The following is a 19388-nucleotide window of genomic DNA, read 5'->3' as shown; positions in this document are numbered from 1 at the left end:
TGCTTGAGATTCTCTCCTCTTCCGCTCCCTCTACCCTTCATCTTACTAACACATGTTCTCTCTCTCTAAAGTAAAATAAATCCTAAAAAAAGTATAAGTGTTTACATCTATATTTTTATTGGCTTATTTTATGCAGCTGAGGTTTATGTTGCCTTTGTTAATTCTTAACATTTAGAAAACTATTTTAAATTTCTTTAATCTCTAAATGCCTCTTTGGCTAGTGTATGGAGGATCACTAGTCCTACAGCTGATGCATTTTTCCACTTTCTGTTGCAAACCACCTAAAAGTCTTATCTCCTCTGTTGAACATTGCTTCTTTGACACATGACTAAAGCAGACCCTCTGTGCTGTAACCACACAGATAATAATGTTGGAAAGTAAGAACATCTAAATGATTTATCAAAGGTATTATTTTTTCCCTTCTGTTTTGAAACTATTTCTAACAGTTTCCAAAGACATGGTCACGGCTGCTTGAAGCAGATCTTCCTCACTCATAGCATCTCCTGGATCACTGCCTAGGGCTTCTGAACTTGTGGTGGGCCTTTCACATGGATGTGAGAACTGTCCTGGTGGATCCTGCTGCTGCTATTACTGCTGCTGCTGCTGCTGCTGCTTTTCAAAGTAGGCTTTTCTTCTCTTCCATAGCTCTTCCAAAGTAAGATGTGTACCTGATGTCTGTGGAATATCTTGAGATACCCTTCTGGAACTACCTTGCATACTGAGCTGAATAACTCTATGGAGATCTGCTCCTTCATCTTCCATGTCCATTTCTTGGCAACTTAGTGCCAGAGCCCTCTGCAAATCTTCCTCCTCTTCATCTAACATGCCTGACCCATCGTTTGCTTCTAAGACTCGTTCCAGATCTGTTCTCCAGACTCTCTGTTCTTTTAGTTGTGCTAATTCTTCTCCAATAAGTTTTGGTCTCTGCATCTGTTGGACCCTGATCATCTGTAGAAGTTGGTCAGCTTTACAATCTGGCAGGTCACCTTAACAACAAATATAGAATAACCTTGCTGTTGTAATTGAGCTAGGAAAAGCACAAGGTACGTGTCTGATGTTAATTCTGGACCCATCAAGAGAGAATTCAAGTTGAACCACTGTTTTCCTAATTTTCTAACTGTAAACCAGTGTTCTTTGTCATTGCAAACAAATGATCTTTCATTTGTGGGATCGATCCTGAGCCTCTGATACTCCAGACTGTTGAAGAGAATTAGTTCCAAACCCTAAACTTTCAAGGCATTGCTTATAACTTGAATAGAGAAAAAATCCACTGTCATCCATATTTCCAAAAGGCTGCTGTGAAACTGTGTGATATTCTTCACTGGTAACCCTTCTGCTATTCTCATCCTCTCTTCTTCATCTAGCTGATGTGCAACTGAAGATAATTCCACAGGGCTAAAATATTCTCCTTGCAATAGATTATTCTAGCAATGTTGAGCACAAAGTGAACCTTCTTGTTTCTCATGGAAGATGGACTCCATGTTTATTTGTCTCACCTTTGTTAATTCTTGAGAGCAGTGTGAATCTCAGATCTTTCAATCATCACTGAAATACATTTTTGAGAGCTCAGCAAGAACATTAATTTTCTTTTCTAAATTGACCACATTCTCCATCTCAACTTGAAACTGCATAACTGGAGTATGAGATAGATTAGCCCCAGTCCTCACTCTTAATTCCTAACATAAGTCTAGAGTATTCAACAATTGTGATTTTATCCATCCAAGAATTTTTTTATGATAATTTACCTTTAATAAAAATCGGCTGAGGTACAAGCAGAGAGATTCTTCTACTGCTAAATTTCTAGGGCTATAATCTGGATATCTACCTAGACAACCAAGTTCCAAAATCTGATTCTTACTGACAGCAACATGAAGAATCATGTTACCAGATCTTCCCTTAATTGGCTCATGTGAAGGAGGGTCACCTAAAAGATACAATGATGGTGATTTTTGGTTCTAAGGGGTTCTAAGATCCTGATGGTGAAAACATGAGGAATGCTGTGAGGTGTGGGGCTTCTCTTAGTAGATGATATACTACAACCAAAAAATGCTTCCATTCACTTAACATATATAAAATTTCACTTCAAAAGTTGATTTTATTTTGAAAAGGTAACATGAAATCAGCAGAGATTATTCTAAGGTAGTTCCTTCAAATTTGGCCTTAATACTGAATGTCCAACAATCATTTATTATATTTCCTCTTACTTAAAACTAATAGGAGAAAGAATTCTCAATTTTTTCTAAGGTTATCACAAAATAGGCAAAAGATATTATATTGGAAAAAATTTTTTTGATCTCATCTAGTTATTTAACATCATGCAATGAAAATTTATGAAAACAATGCTCTGAAAAAAAAAATAACAAAAAAAAAACAATGCTCTGTAGGAACATTGGTCCTTTTGTCAATATGCTAATGTTTGAAGTTAATTTTAGGTTAGCTATTTTGTTTAAGTTGGGTTTTTTTTTTTTTTTAAGTTGGGTTTATTTCATAAAAAATTGCAAAGGATGAAATAATCTGTGAAAGTCAGCCTACAGATATGTTCCACAAAATTATATAATCTAAAGTAGAAAATAATTTTAGGGCCCAAATTAACAAATAGAAACTTTGTACTTTGAATTCAGAAGACATTTTATAGCATTTTTGTCTTCCTTTCTCAAATTTTCTCAAAGCTCCTTATTCTAAGAATCAATTTCCTCTCCCCTAAAGTTAAAAGTCCATCTTTTCACATAAGTATAAAACAGGATCTAGATTTCTCTAATATAGTAACTTATGACTTAAAAACCCCTAGATTCAGTTGTTTCAATAGCAACAGCTATAATTACATCCCCTTTATGACACTGCTTTCCTGATTTGATCCTATTTAAGCTTTCCAAGAACCAACATAGTGAAAACTTGTTTATTCAGAAGAAATCAAGAAAAGTAGGATTATAGTCAGACGAGCATACACTCATGTCATGTTCAACGAAATGCTCTGGAAGCTTTGAATGTTTTCTAAAATGTTAAATATTTCATGGCCACAAAGATATACTTCTCCGTGTCATTCTAGGAATTGGGTTTGTTTGTTTCTACAATGCCTGTGCAACCTCTTGTGAACATTTTAGGATTTGCTTTGTTGAAAGATTCCATTTATTCAAGGCTATTCAAAGGTTTCATTTTGTAATTTTTATTAGGATAATGACATTTACACACTTCACACTTTTAAATCTGTAATTTCATAATCCCAAATATTAATTGAAGCTCACACCTCTTCACACTGTTGAGAAAACCAGAGTAGATAGAGTTGAGTTTACTAGGATAATAATTAGGAAACACTCCATACTTTCCAATTATGTCTGACATATTAACAAGCTAATAAGAATTTTAGATCCTGCTTCCTAGGCATAAAACAATTCAACAGTAAGGCCATGATTAGGTATCACAGTTCTTATTTCCTGATACTGATATGACAAAAATCAACTTAGAATTTGTTTGGGCCTGTTTATGCAAAGCATGAAAATGACTTCTAAGTGAAGACAATAGCCTAAAAAGAACAGCAGAAATGTGGCTGTTTTCCATTAAAAAGTAGCAACAGCAAGATTAAAACACACACACACACACACACACACACACACACTTTACAGTTTAATTGACTCATGTGTTGTCTTGGAAACATTAAATTCCTTTAAACCTAGAGATCTTTAAAAAAAAAAACTACCAATCAACTATTACCTTTCTATTATGTTTAATTTGACACCCATAATAAAAAGAAAGACTGCTTATTCTTTTCCTGACTTAAAATCTCCTTTCCGTTACTCATGATCTCATGATTAGAAAACGTTTAGGAAAAATGTGAGAAGTTTTTTTTTTTTTATATATATATTTGCCAAGTATTTCATTTTTTCTAAAAACAATAGAAAAAATCAACTTTAAAAAGGAACATGTACTTAAAAAAATTATGGTTTATAATACATGGTTTGAATTTTTTGTATAACTGCTATAAACGTTTTATGAAAGTCATTTACATTTCATGACCATATTTACACAGGAAAATGGGGTAAACTTTACGATTTTTTAAAAACAATTCTTAAATACAAATCTGTTAAAAGAAAGAAAAAAAAAGTGGCAAGCATTAAAAAAAAGTTCTTTTTATGCCCAAAGTCCCATTTGAGGCAGTTTACATCGCGGCTAAACCTTTTCAATCCTAAGGCTCAGCCAACGTTGTGAGGTTGCACTTAAACATGCATTTGAAACAAGTTCAGATATGAGGATCCCCCACAGTTCTGGCAGAAGGAACCTTCTTCCTTTCCCTTAGTAGCAAGTGAGAATTCATGACCGATTCCAGTTCCTCCCTCCAGTACGTGGACTTGGGCACCAGAGTTCCTTAGCTGTCGCAGTTTGTGTTTCAACTGTTCTCGGCGCTTCCGCAACAAGTCCTTTTCGGAAAGGAGCTTTTGCTCCTCGGCTTGGACGGACAGGATGTACGCGGTGGCTTCTTTAAGGATCACTCTCCTGGAGGCCTTTGCATCGTTTTCCAACTCCGGGATCTGATCACGCAGGGCAAAGAAGCCCCGTCTCAGCTCCTTCCTCCTCCGGCGCTCCAAGCCATTGTGTGCTAGCCTCTTGTCACTCTGCCCCGTGCCCGAAGACCTGGGCCGGGCACATCCGCGGTTGCTGCTGGTCTGTCTCAGGGCTCCAGCACTGCGCAGCCTCGCCCTCTTGGCGGCGGCATCGTCCTTCCTGGTGGAGGGGGGCCGCGTAGTTGTGCTGATGGGTGGGCACCTGGCATCTCTTAAGGATCAGCAGGCTGCGAGGACGTTTGCTGTGGCCTCCAGCAGAGGGGGACCCCGATTCGGACCTTTTGGCAGGGGGCTGCCTTTTTCCACAGAAACAACATCAATTTCTTCTTCGTCCTCTTGTTCTTCCTCCGAGTCGCTGCTGGGGGCGGGCGGTGTCTCCTTGTGCAGCGCCAGGGGCTCGGGGCCGGCCCTGGGGGAGGACTCGGCCGAGGAGAGCAGAGAGTCCGAGGACGGGGAGAAGGCGGCCGGGTCGGGGGGCGGCGCAGGGCTTGGGGGCGCTGCTGTCATTGAGCGGGTAGGAGAAGACCACGGAGGGGTCGATGCACTCGGAGGCGGCGACGCTCAGGTCCCGCAGGTACAGGCTGGAGGTGGAGCGGCCGCCGGGCCCGCGCGGGCGGGGCTCGGGCTGCCGCCGTCTCTGCGCGCAGCCTGGTAGGAGCCCCGCTTCTCCGAGACGAGCTCGGCGCGGCCGAGAAGCCGCTCCACATGCAGTCCTGGATGATGACGCTTTGGATGAAGGTCTCGTCGTCCGGGTCGCAGATGAAGCTCTGGTTCACCGCGTCTCCTCCCAGCAGCTCGGTCACCATCTCCAACCGGTCGGCCGTGGAGAAGCTGCCGCTGCCGCCGCAGCCGTCATCCTCCCCCCGGGGCACAAGGGCGCGACTGCGACATAGGACGGCGAGCAGAGCCTGGCGCGGCGGCTCGGGGACAGCGTCGCGGCGGGCAGCAGCTCGAACTTCTTCCAGATGTCCTCGCTGGGCGCCGGCGGCTGCAGCTCGCTCTGCTGCTGCCGCTGGGAGCAGTTCTCCTCCTCGTCGCAGTAGAAACACGGCTGCACCGACTCGTAGTCGAGGTCCCAGTTCCTGCCGGCGGAGCTGACGTTGGGAGGCATCGCGGCAGCCGGGTTTTGCCCTCTCCGGAGCAGACCCGGCGTCCGACTGCGGCGGGGAGCGCCTTCCAGGGCAGCCGGGCGCGGGTGGCGGCGGCGGGAGAAGTGTCTTCCCGAATAGGCGAAGGGGCAGAGCCTCTGCGCGTCCGGAGAGTCGCGTTCTCCTCGCTCCAGGGCGCTTGCAAGTTCCACAAAGGGGAGTGGAGCCAAGTGTCCGCCCGCGGCGGCGGGCAAAGTTCCGTGGGAGCGGCGGCGGTCGCGCGCCCCGCGGGCGGGGGCTCGGAGGCGGAGAGGCCCCCTGTGACTCCGGGTCTCCCTCCCCGGGGCGCCCGGAGCGCCCTCGCCTCGCTCTCCGCTCGCTCCGCTCTTCCCCCCGCGGACGCGCCCGCCCGCTCCCTCTGTCTCTCGCAGGGATCATTACAGCGAGTCGGAGAGGCCCCGACGAGCAGCGTTGATCCTGCTGAGCCCGATCCCTCCCCTCTGTTCTCTGTCCTCCCGCCGAGCCTCTGAATAGCCCTGCCCTTCCCGAGGCCGGCGGGGGCCAGGCGGCGGCCGGGGCGTGGCGGCTGCAGCTGGGAGATGCGCGGCTCGGGCGGAATGGGACAAGGTGTAAGGACGACCTTGATTTCTGAGTTCAGGCCGCTGTCAGTGATAAGGGTGTCTGCTCGGTGGGGAAGAGATGCAACTGCTCAAATTCCACATAAGGCAGGGGAACTGCTGTTTAAAATGTCTTTGGGGCATCCCTGGGTGGCGCAGCGGTTTGCGCCTGCCTTTGGCCCAGGGCGCGATCCTGGAGACCCGGGATCGAATCCCACGTCGGGGTCCCGGTGCGTGGAGCCTGCTTCTCCCTCTGCCTGTGTCTCTGTCTCTCTCTCTCTCTCTCTCTCTCTCTCTCTCTCTGTATCATAAAGTAAAAAAAAAATAAAATGTCCTTGAGGAGAATTGTTGCATTTCCCTATTTTTGTCTTACTGGGGTGACTGCCTCACCTTGTAAGACATTTTTAATTTGAAGTGTAACTTGAGCACCGTATGGTCTTTAGACTCTTAACTTCTATTAATTTTGTAGGTTTTTTTTCCCCCTCAGTAAAGTACTTCAGGACCAATAGATACATCTATAAGTCAATAACTTTGGTTTCGAAATACAATTGTTTTTCCTAAGGGCACAAAAGTGTACTAACCAAGAGTGCAAGAAATCCCATAACTGAATAACATTTAAGGAGATAGAAAACACAGTTTCATCAAGCTAAAGTCAGGTATGACATAGAATGATGCTCCAAATATATTAAGTTTCTGCTAACTCCCAAGTTACAAATTAAATTTAAAAATATAATTTGGGGTGGTTGAACTGAACATGCAATTATTTCTCATCGTAGATAATAGCACTTACAAAGATCCCCAATGCCTGCATCTATCGATTCACAGGTTTCCAATACGTCGTTATTCGGTGTGTCGGATGTTTTCACAGCAAATACATCTTCGGAACTTCAGGTCATTGCCAGTTCCAGAAATGTTCTTTATAACTATACTTTAAAAAATCTAAAATCCTACAAGTCATCTCTCTTACAATACAACCATGTCTATTGTCTAAAATACCTTGCTCAGAGTTTCTAAACACTGAACAATCTGATAAGAAGTTGCCGAGTGAGCACTAACTAGTACCTTACTGACCACTGGAATCTACTTTACAAATAGTGTATCTTTTTAAAAAAGTGAGTATGTTTTGCTGACGAGCATCGCAAATACAGGCGTTCAAGTGTTTTCTGTGCTACAAAAGTCTGATACGTCCTACTGCTGGACCCTGACTCACGGGTGCCAACGTGTCCCGGTGGACGCCCCAGAGACTCAGACCCCAGACAGGCAGATGCAATCAGCAAGAGGGTTTATTGAACGTTTGCGCAAACGGGCTCTCCGCCTCCGAGGAGGAAAAGAGCCCCGATTAGCAATTACAGGGATCTTTTAAGGCAAAAGGAAAGAACCCCCCTAAAGACAAAAGAACCGCGGGAGTCGCATAGCATCCAGGTTGTTTTCACAGAGGGTCAACTTGAACCTATTCAGGGACATTCCAATCAGGGTGTGGGGGGAAATGGTTTTCTTACTGTGAACAGAATGCTTTTAGTTGCTAAAATTTCAGGAAGGCGCCTGGATGGGCTGCCTCTGGATTAGGGCTGGCCCTACTTACAAGGGGGGAGGTTTCTTCAATTAAAATTAGATGAGCTTTTCTGAACCCTAGCTTTGGCGCTTTCTGAGAAATACCCTATGTAGCGACAGCTATTATCATCTCTACTTCATAAGAATGGTAAGTGAAAAAAAGTGACAAAATGTTTAAGTTGCATGAGATAAAACACTGAGTCATCAGGAGATTTGAATGGGGCAAAAGTACTCTTAGGTGTAATCGCCAGTTCCCCAAGGAACAGCTTTTTCCACGAAGAAGACACAAAATAGAATAAAATCTTAAATTTTTCTTCCAGAACTGCATTAGAACTAGGGAATGAGGTGGAAACATCTATACATTTTATGGGAGATACATCATGAAATAGAAACACATTGCCTTTTCTCAAAGTATCAATGGTTTATTAAAGTTGTTAGTTAACTCAGACACAAGTTTTTGTACTTCTGAAATTTAGTTCTGATTTATTCTTAGTCGTTAGGTCTTAAATTGTAGCCTTTACACATAGAGTAGGTTTTTTTTTTTGTTTTGTTTGTTTGTTTGTTTTTTTTTGTTTGGCAAATCACCGTGTCTTGAAAATTCTCAGGTCAAGTCCATAGCCAAGTGAAGTACCTTAAAAAAAGAACTTTATCAAGTTTGGCCTGCAGTAATCTATGCTTTAAATTACAGCACAACTCATTCCAAATCAATATAATGAATTGATTTGTAAACGTCTCAGGCAGGATTGCTTTCTTTGGATTTTGTTTATTGAATGTGCACTGCAGTTAAGGCATCTTTTTTTTTCTCATAATTAAGTCCATGTTCTTGGCCTTTCACTGAGTTTAAACTGGGTTTAAAAGGCAGAAATGTATGTTAAAGCGAAATTATGCACATCCATTATTCTTAGTCTTATAAATATTGAAGCATTTTTTTCCTCTTTTGTTGAGAAATAGAAGAGAAAATAAAGCTGGATGCCCTGAACTTTAGTTCCCATTTCTTAGGATATTTCATGCCTGGAAAAAATTGAACTTACTGTTTTCAAATGCCTAAATTGCCTGAGTATACAGTGAGATTCTTTATTTGTATAGATATGATTATGTTTCAATTATGCTATATGGCAAAGTGTAAGAAGGAACAACATAGTTGTTTAAATTTTGAAAAATCTGGAGAGACTTTTGAGTTAATATATAAATGGAAGGAGCTACAGGGAAAGATGAATCCAACTAACATTTACTGAGCTTGTGTAACAGTCCCTTCTATGTGCCAGGTACTGGGTTAGTCACTTTATAGGTATCTTTCAGTTTCCCTGCAATCCTCAAAGAATAGAATAGCTAATTATTTACATATTTGGAAAATGGAAAGCTCAGTGCATGTAGGATTAAAACATAGGTCTTCATAATGATGTTTTGGAATCCAATACTGTCATGTTGCTTCATCAAAATAGTGCCATTCAGGTACCAGGCAATATAAAAATAAGTTCAGTTCCTGCCTTTAAGAAATTATATATGGGGGTCTACTGGGAGAGAGAGTCATTCAGACAGATCATTTGCATTACCGTGTGAGGAGTCCCAATATATAATGAGGTACTACAATGAGGGAGGGCATTGTATCCCATAGAGGGAGCTAAATGTGTAATCATTGTGTTGTGCAAAGGTATAGAGCTGAAGAAATCAAAAGTAGTGTCCTGTAGCTGATTTTAAGGGCCTGGAATTTTATGCTATGTGGTTCAGGAGCCTTGAACTGTGCTTTCAAACAACTCTCATTACTGGCTTCCTAAGTGAGTGTTGGGGCCAGTAGATTTTACCTGTTTTCTATCTTTGAATGCACAATTAAATTATCAGACTTTTGTAGTGAAGAAACCTCCGCCCTTGTAAGTAGGGCCAGCCCTAACCCAGAGGCAGCCCATCAAGGCACCTTCCTGAAATTGTAGCAACTAAATTCTGTTCACAGTAAGAAAACCATTTCCCCCACACCCTGATTGGAATGTCCCTGAATAGGTTCAAGTTGACCCTCTGTGAAAACAACCTGGATGCTATGCGACTCCCGCGGTTCTTTTGCCTTTAGGGGGTTCTTTCCTTTTGCCTTTCAAAGATCCCTGTAATTGCTAATCGGGGCTCTTTTCCTCCTCGGAGGCGGAGAGCCCGTTTGCGCAAACGTTCAATAAACCCTCTTGCTGATTGCATCTGCCTGTCTGGGGTCTGAGTCTCTGGGGCGTCCACCGGGACACGTTGGCACCCGTGAGCCAGGGTCCAACATAATCACACATCAAGCATGAAGTCAACTATTCAGTTAAGTGGCTAACCATGTGCTTCCTGGAGGAAAAAGATATTTGTTAAAATCACCTTCTTCATAATAAAATACAGGACCTAGTGAATGATAAGGCTCCCTCCATTCCCGGGTTCCCTGAGGGGGGTGGGGGGGGAGACACAGCAGGAGTCCAGGGAATGTAAGTGAATAACATAATAAAGCTGAGTCCTTCCTGAGTCCCCAAGAATCAATGTAACAGGATCTTTCCATAACATTAAGCCCTTCAATGAGATCCCTCTTGGGCCTCAGTTTCTTTATCTGAGCAAGGACCCTGATTTCCCAATTGTCTTGTAGTTTTAAGTGTTGCGAGTTCTTCATAAGCTAAACTGGGCTAATGACAGAAATCAACTACTCTGCTGGGAGCTAATGTCTAGATGACCTATGGAAATACAAACATATAAATGCTTAAATAAGCAACATGTAAGTTATTTACACACATGTATAGATCTATTAAAACCTAACAAACAAGCTTTTGATATATCACCTTCAAAATCTATCATTTGTGGTAAAATGACACAAAAATTGTGAAAAACCAAGTAGAATATCTCAATGAAACAAATTATTTTATTTTCTAAGTTTCTCTTCTTTAACATGAAAGCAGGGCAGCCTGGGTGGCTCAGCGGTTTGGCACCTGCCTTTTGGCCCAGGGTGTGATGCTGGAGTCCTGGGATCGAGTCCTGCATCGGGCTCCCTGCATGGAGCCTGCTTCTCCCTCTGCCTGGGTCTCTGTCTCTCTCTCTCTCTCTCTCTGTGTGTGTGTCTCTCATGAATGAATAAATAAAAATCTTTTAAAAAGCCACAAAATACTTGGTTCTTTACAAATATAAATGGATCAGATGATAGAAAGGCCCTGTTCTCAATAAACATGACGGCTAAGGCTCTTGTTTCTAGGATTGCCCCACATGCCACCCCCTTGCAGAAATCACAGCTCTCAATCCTGCCACTGCCAATTCCTTCCACTTTCTGCAGATCCGTTTACTGGAATTGGGAGTTTCCAGCTGGATACAGGGAACGGGTTACTGGCCGGTAACTGTATGTCTTAGGCAACCTCGGGCCTTTGCAGGATTGGGAGCCATTTTCTGATTGCTTCAAGGCCCAGACAATGGGAACGACCAAGGAACATTTCTACTTATTTTGGGGTGGGTGGGGCACAGCATAGGGGGCTCACAGGTGTTCTGTCCAGTTCTCTTGGCCTTGTCATTGAGGGAGATTTATTATAGATTTAGTTAACTTTCACTACTCGTTTACAACACCGTGAGTTTTCACTTTCTTATTCTCTTAATGTTGTGAAAGTGGACATGAGGCTGGTTTCCATCCCTAACAGGAGCCTTTAAAAGTGGGTATGGGTTGCAGTCCACCATTGAACAGCTGGGGCTTGACCTGCATGGCCCACCTACACGTGGATGTTTTTCCCATCAATACAGTAAGTACTGTAAATGTATGTTCTCTTCCTTATGATTTTTTTATTAACATTTCTCTTCTCTAGCTTGCTTGGTTGTAAGAATATAGATTATGATACATATACAAAACAAAATGTATTTTAATCAACTGCTTATGTTATTGGTAAGGCTTCCAGTCAACAGTCAACAACTGTTAGTAGATAAGATTGTAGGGAGTGAAAAGTTTTACTGCCTCCTAGAGGGGGGTCGGTTTTTGACTGCCTCCTTTTTTTAATTTTTTATTTATTTATGATAGTCACAGAGGGGGAGTCGGGGCCTCAACAACCCCACGTTATTCAAGGGTCAGCTGTACATAATTTCTTAACCAAAATATTTTCTTTTCTCTTATTTCGAAAACAGGTATCTACTGGAGTCCCTGGATGGCTCAGTTGGTGAAGCATCTGCCTTTAGCTCAGGTCATGATCCTGAGGTCCTGGGATCGAGTCCCACATTGGGCTCCCTGTTCAGTGGGGAGCCTACTTCTGCCTCTCTCTCTCTGCCTGCTCTTACCCTCACTTGTGCTCTCTCTCTCTCTCTCTCAAATAAATAAAATCCTTGAAAAAAGAAAATAGATATTTATGATTTTTACTGAAGAGTCAGCACATACTTCAGGGCATACCTATAAGACAATGGAACAATGATCGCAGTGGAAAGCTTTGGTTATACCTTTAGACTATGGAGTTTTACTCTCTAATTTACTTTGTGAGAAATGCTTAGCTAACTGGAAAAGACTGCCTATTTTTCTATTAACCTGATTTGGTTTTTCTTTATATCTAATTTCTGAACAGTAGAGCACTTTTAAACATTATAATTAAAAATAAAATAGGCTAACTAATTCAAAAATTTATGTATCATTAAAAATAACCAGAATATCCATCTGTTCTGGTTAAACATATAATTTGTTTTAAAATATGAATATGAGGAATATAGTAATTCAGAAAAGCAGCATGGGAAATAACTAAAAACATAATTCCAAATAGGCTTTCCCACCTATTAGTTTTGAAACCCTAGCAGGATATAAAAGGAAGTTAGTAATTCATAAAGTGTTGGAAAGAGTGGGCAGAGATTTAGTTAAGTAAATCAAGGAGAGGATTTTGAAATATGAATGAAACAGTGTCAACAGCATTTTGTGGAAGAATATTAATAAAGGCTACTAAGTGAGTTCAGAAACACTTCATGCATTTCAAGTGCTGTTGATTCCACTAGGTAATGGTGCTCCATTATAAGAACAGTCAATATTTGGATGACACAAGATTAAACGATAGATTGTCTGAATTGAATTTGTCTTGCTCATTTGACTTGCAAGATAATGTCCCTTGAACTGAGAAGCATATATTAGTATTCATTTTGAGTTTTGAAGTGCTAAATTAGGCTACAAATCCAGACTAAAATGTAGTAATGCAGATTTGGAAGCACGAAAACCATTTAAGGGTCAGCAAATAGTAAAACCCATGATAGCCAGTTTTAATTTCAACTGCTCTAGTGGAGCGACACTTGATAATGGGAATGAGAAATCCATAATAGAGAGAATTGGTAAGTGATATGTAGCAAAAGGAGAAATCAGATAAGGCTTTGACAGAGAAGATGATATTGTCAAAAAATCTTATGAAATAAAAATGAAGATTGCGAAGCATGATAATAAAACAAACAAATCTGGAACCACCACCTAAACTGAGCAAAAACATTTTTACCAGTGCCACTGAAGCTCCAAATATTTCTCCCAGTTAAATGTCTCCTTTGTCCTCCATCTCAGACTGGACTGAATTTTGTGATCATTCTCTTGCTTCTCCTTATAATTTTACCAGGTGCAAAAATGTATCTCTAAGCAATGCATGATTTGGTTTTGGAGTTTCTGAATTTTTAAAAAATGATTCATAATATATGTTACTTTTTAAAATTGCCTCTTTCACTCAACATTTTAAAGATTCATTCACGTTGACATATGAACTTATAATCCATTAATTTTCACTGTTGGATACTGTTGGATTCCACACTTTATGAATATGTCATAATTTATTTATCCATTCTTCTGTTGGTGGGGATTGTTTTTTTTTTGTTTTTACACTTTAAACAAATCATGAACAATGCTTCTGGAAACATGCTTATGTATATCTACCGATGCACATTTGTAAGAGTGTCTACAGAGCAGCACCATCTAATAGACTTTCTGTAATGATGGAGAACGCTCCACATCTATGATGTCCAGTGTCACAGCCAATACCCACATGGATCTTTGAGTACCTGCAATATGGCTGCTGCTGAGAAAATGCTGGTGCATTTAAATGAAAAAAATTAAATTTTTTGCAATTTAAAAAAATTAAAATAATTGATTTTATGCATTTAATTTCCAAGAAAAATCAACCTATGGAGTGTTGAAAAAATTATTTTGATGCAAAGATGAATGGAAAAGAGGATAGTACATGCCATAGATCGTATCCTCATATTTTTTACTTTTTTTAATTTTTTTTTTTTTTTTTTTTATTTATGATGCTTCTGAGACACAGGCAGTAGGCTCCATCTCTTCTTCTCCAGGATCGGGCCCTGGGAAAACCGCTGCGCCACCCAAAAAAACTGAAGTTTTTAGAACAGTTTTAGATTTACAGAAAAATTATAAAGGTAGCACAGTGAGTTCCCCTGTCCCTCACCCAATGTGTTCTATTTCCAAGTCCCCCACTGACACAGTCACAAAGTGCCCAAGGAAACATGATGACTAAATTTAACGTGGTGTCCTGATGATATCCTAGAACAGGAATAGGACTTTAGGTTAGAATAGCACCTAAATTATAATATAGGTGAATATTAATAGGGTATGGACTTCAGTTAACAATCAATATTGGTTCAGTAATTATTAGCAAATGCACAATACTGATGTAAGATGTTGGAAATAGAAGACATTGTTTCTGATGACCTGGGCAATTTTGAGGAGCACTGGTCATGTATTTTGTATAGTGCCCTGCTATTGCTATTGGGATTTTCTGGTGTTTTCCTCATAATTACACTGGAGTCATGGGTTTGGGGGAGGAAGACAACAGAGGAAGAGTGCCATTTTTTTTTATCATATCATATCAACGGTACATACTACAAATACTATCCACACGACTTACCACCCACTGCTCCTGTTGACCTTGATCACCTTGATCATCGTCTGTAAGATTTACTCTTTACCCTGCCTCCCTGCACTTCCTTTCCATGCTGTACTTTTTGGAATGAAGTCACTATGTGTAGCCTACACTTACAGAGTGGGAATTCTTTGGGATTCTACAAGGGAGATTCGTCTTTTCTCTTCCATATGCTCTCATATTCAATAAATAGTATATATCAGTATGACTCATATGCATACTTTTTTTTTACATTGGGAAATAATCTAATTTTGTGTATTGCTCCTTATTCCAGCTTTGGCCATCAGTTGTTTCCTGTATCTCTGACACACCTCCATCAGAAAGAGAGACAGTGTGTGCTCCAGGTTCATCGTATATATTTCCTGCCCCAATTCTAGAATCAGTCATTTCTCCAAGGAGCCTGATTCCTTTTGTTGGAAAATCATATTAGAGACCAAGGTCTGGAACCATGTCTTCTCATTACCATGGGGCATTTTATTCTATTTATTTAAAATTCAAAATGACATAGGTATGGTGGCTAGTGGCTTCTGCATTGGCCAGACAGTTCAACTCTAGTCTTTATTCTTAGGAATAAGGTTATGTGACTACAGGATATGGAAATGCTCAACCTTACAAGATAACTCTTAATTGTTTTCTGAAGTGTATTTGCTACTTTAAACTTCCCACAGCAATGTTTGAATTCTTGTAGCTCCACTTTCTCTCTAATACTGTGTATTCCCAGATTATCACATTTATGCTAGTATGGGGACATCTTTGTTTTTGTGTCTACTTTTTTTCCCTAAAAAAGCAATTGAGGAAGGAAGTCTTTCAGTTTGTTTTTTTTTTAAACACTTCTGTACAGATTTGTACATTAGCAATAGAAACAGAGAAAGATTTTTAACTGCATGTTCATATGCTTCCTTCATTTTGATAAGGAATTAAAGCAATTTACAAAATGGCATGAAATAGAGAAGTATTTACTTTGGTCTAATCTGCCTCCACAGGGAGCACCCTTTTCTTTAGAGAAGTAATTGTCTACTACAATAATAGCCTTATGTCAGTGGTATTTTGGAGCGATGAAAAAAATCAGAGTGTTGCCCTACATTCAGTATGGCTGTAAAGAAAGTGTCAGCACTACAAGAAAGCAAGATGATCTATACACTGAATTAATAGGCTAGAAACAGAAATTGAGAAGCATTCTTGTCTTAAGGAAATGGAAGATTTTGTATATGTCTCCACTTCTTTTTCCCCATCCTCCAACATCTGGAAAGGGCTGGGTTGGGTTTGGGGATAATAGTGTTTGAAACTCACATGACAGGATGAGGTCAGCTTTTACTGGTTTAAAAATACATGCTATGACAAGATAAAGCAACATCAACAATAAATTGTTGAGGGAAGGGATAGAGTAAAATTGGAGGGGAAAAAGCGAAATAAAACAAGGATGAGTATATTTACTGCAAGAAATATGGAGTAAGATTATGCATATATATGAAAAGTAACCAACCCGAACAGGGAGCATAATGGATTACACTCCGTAGTGATCATGAAATTAAGAAGAAAAAAAAAAAAAAGAAAAAAGTCCTCCCTACCCGGAAACCCCCACCCTGCTCCCTGAATCACAATCTGCTCTTTTTTCTTTTTTTAAAATTTAAAGCACATTTATTTATTTATTTATTTATTTAGAGGCAGAGAGTAAGAAATAGATAGAAAATAACCAGCCAAAAAGCAGGAAGACGTGGTAATTGATCCCGGGAAATAAGAAAAAAAGGCACAAGCTTCCCTGCCTGCTTGCCACCCAGTGATTCAGGAAAAGCACAATTTTTCTAGAGGCACAAATAAATAATAGAAAATAGAAAGCCAAAAAGAAGAACAATTTAAAAAAAGTTGCCAAAAAAAAAAAATGTTGCCTAGTAAAAATCATTTACTTCTAAATCCATGTCAAATTTTATTCCTCAGTTCTTCCTCCATATAAACTGAGTGCCAAACACACAACAAGCTGAGTAGCTGACACACCTTTGAAGCAGTTGCAAGCATCACCTTCATTTCCAACTCCAACACTTTACCCAAAACTGCATTTTTACAAAGCACAGATTCTCATTTATGTGGAAAATAGTTTTATTATACATAGTTTTATTAAAAATATACTATCTACAATGTAGATTGCTTAATTTATTGGCTAGAAGAATGTTACTTAGTAGATTATATGTTGTTTGTAAATAATAAACCATTAATATCAGAGTCTATTTTTGAAGTAGAAATCCTCTTTCATCTCTTCAAAATTCATTATGAAATTACCACCAGTTGGATCTAGATCCCAAGCAGACAACCTAGTAGTTAATCAGCTTCACCATGACCTTTCTGATGATACCCGTGATGAAGGCTGATTGTATGTGGAAAAATATTGTTGGGTGTGATGCTTAATGATGATGCTCAACTGTAAGTTTGTCCTCCATATGATCCTCTCATTAGATGCAGAGAAAGCATTTGACAAAATACAGCATCCATTCCTGATCCAAACTCTTCAGAGTGTAGGGATAGAGGGAACTTTCCTCGACATCTTAAAAGCCATCTACGAAAAGCCCACAGCAAATATCATTCTCAATGGGGAAGCACTGGGAGCCTTTCCCCTAAGATCAGGAACAAGTCAGGGATGTCCACTCTCACCACTGCTATTCAACATAGTATTGGAAGTCCTAGCCTCAGCAATCAGACAACAAAAAGACATTAAAGGCATTCAAATTGGCAAAGAAGAAGTCAAACTCTCCCTCTTCGCCGATGACATGATACTCTACATAGAAAACCCAAAAGCCTCCACCCCAAGATTGCTAGAACTCATACAGCAATTTGGTAGCGTGGCAGGATACAAAATCAATGCCCAGAAATCAATGGCATTTCTATACACTAACAATGAGACTGAAGAAAGAGAAATTAAGGAGTCAATCCCATTTACAATTGCACCCAAAAGAATAAGATACCTAGGAATAAACCTAACCAAAGAGGTAAAGGACCTATACCCTAAAAACTATAGAACACTTCTGAAAGAAATTGAGGAAGACACAAAGAGATGGAAAAATATTCCATGCTCATGGATTGGCAGAATTAATATTGTGAAAATGTCAATGTTACCCAGGGCAATTTACACGTTTAATGCAATCCCTATCAAAATACCAGGGACTTTCTTCAGAGACTTAGAACAAATTATTTTAAGATTTGTGTGGAATCAGAAAAGACCCCGAATAGCCAGGGGAATTTTAAAAAAGAAAGCCATATCTGGGGGCATCACAATGCCAGATTTCAGGTTCTACTACAAACCTGTGGTCATCAAGACAGTGTGGTACTGGCACAAAAACAGACACATAGATCAATGGAACAGAATAGAGAACCCAGAAGTGGACCCTGAACTTTACGGTCAACTAATATTCGATAAAGGAGGAAAGACGATCCACTGGAAGAAAGACAGTCTCTTCAATAAATGGTGCTGGGAAAATTGGACATCCACATGCAGAAGAATGAAACTAGACCACTCTCTTGCACCATACACAAAGATAAACTCAAAATGGATGAAAGATCTAAATGTGAGACAAGTTTCCATCAAAATCCTAGAGGAGAACACAGGCAACACCCTTTTTGAACTTGGCCACAGTAACTTCTTGCAAGATACATCCACGAAAGCAAAAGAAACAAAAGCAAAAATGAACTTCATCAAGATAAGAAGCTTTTGCATAGCAAAGGATACAGTCAACAAAACTCAAAGACAACCTACAGAATGGGAGAAGATATTTGCAAATAACATATCAGATAAAGGGCTAGTTTCCAAGATCTATAAAGAACTTATTAAAATCAACAGCAAAGAAACAAACAATCCAATCATGAAATGGGCAAAAGACATGGACAGAGCTCTCACAGAGGAAGACATAGACATGGCCAACACGCACATGAGAAAATGCTCTGCATCACTTGCCATCAGGGAAATACAAATCAAAACCACAATGAGATACCACCTCACACCAGTGAGAATGGGGAAAATTAATAAGGCAGGAAACAACAAATGTTGGAGAGGATGCGGAGAAAAGGGAACCCTCTTACACTGTTGGTGGGAATGTGAACTGGTGCAGCCACTCTGGAAAACTGTGTGGAGGTTCCTCAAAGAATTAAAAATAGACCTGCCCTACGACCCAGCAATTGCACTGTTAGAGATTTACCCCAAAGATTCAGATGCAATGAAACGCCGGGACACCTGCACCCCGATGTTTCTAGCAGCCATGTCCACAATAGCCAAACTGTGGAAGGAGCCTCGGTGCCCATCGAAAGATGAATGGATAAAGAAGATGTGGTTTATGTATACAATGGAATATTACTCAGCCATTAGAAACAACAAATACCCACCATTTGCTTCAACGTGGATGGAACTGGAGGGTATTATGCTGAGTGAAGTAAGTCAATCGGAGAAGGACAAACAGTGTATGTTCTCATTCATTTGGGGAATATGAATAATAGTGAAAGGGAATATAAGGGAAAGGAGAAGAAATGTGTGGGAAATATCAGAAAGGGACACAGAACATAAAGACTTCTAACTCTGGGAAATGAACTAGGGGTGATGGAAGGGGTGGAGAGCAGGGGGTGGGGGTGAATGGGTGACGGGCACTGAGGGGGACACTTGACGGGATGAGCACTGGGTGTTATTCTGTATGTTGGTAAATTGAACACCAATAAAAATTAATTTATTAAAAAAAA

At 40.4% G+C, this 19388-nt stretch overlaps 2 pseudogenes; both read right to left on the bottom strand.

Moving 5' to 3' along the window:
- Positions 1 to 408: 408 nt before the first annotated feature.
- LOC129521076 (ataxin-3-like) lies at positions 409 to 1481 on the bottom strand (annotated as a pseudogene).
- A 2730-nt stretch (positions 1482 to 4211) lies between these two features.
- On the bottom strand, positions 4212 to 14698 carry LOC129521018 (myc proto-oncogene protein-like; annotated as a pseudogene).
- Between the last annotated feature and the right edge of the window lie 4690 nt (positions 14699 to 19388).

Source organism: Nyctereutes procyonoides, unplaced genomic scaffold (genome assembly GCF_905146905.1).
Source record: "Nyctereutes procyonoides isolate TBG_1078 unplaced genomic scaffold, NYPRO_anot_genome, whole genome shotgun sequence".
Taxonomy (NCBI): Eukaryota; Metazoa; Chordata; class Mammalia; order Carnivora; family Canidae; genus Nyctereutes; species Nyctereutes procyonoides.
Note: the sequence above shows the minus strand (reverse complement) of the source record. Positions and strands in the feature narration are given on the sequence as shown.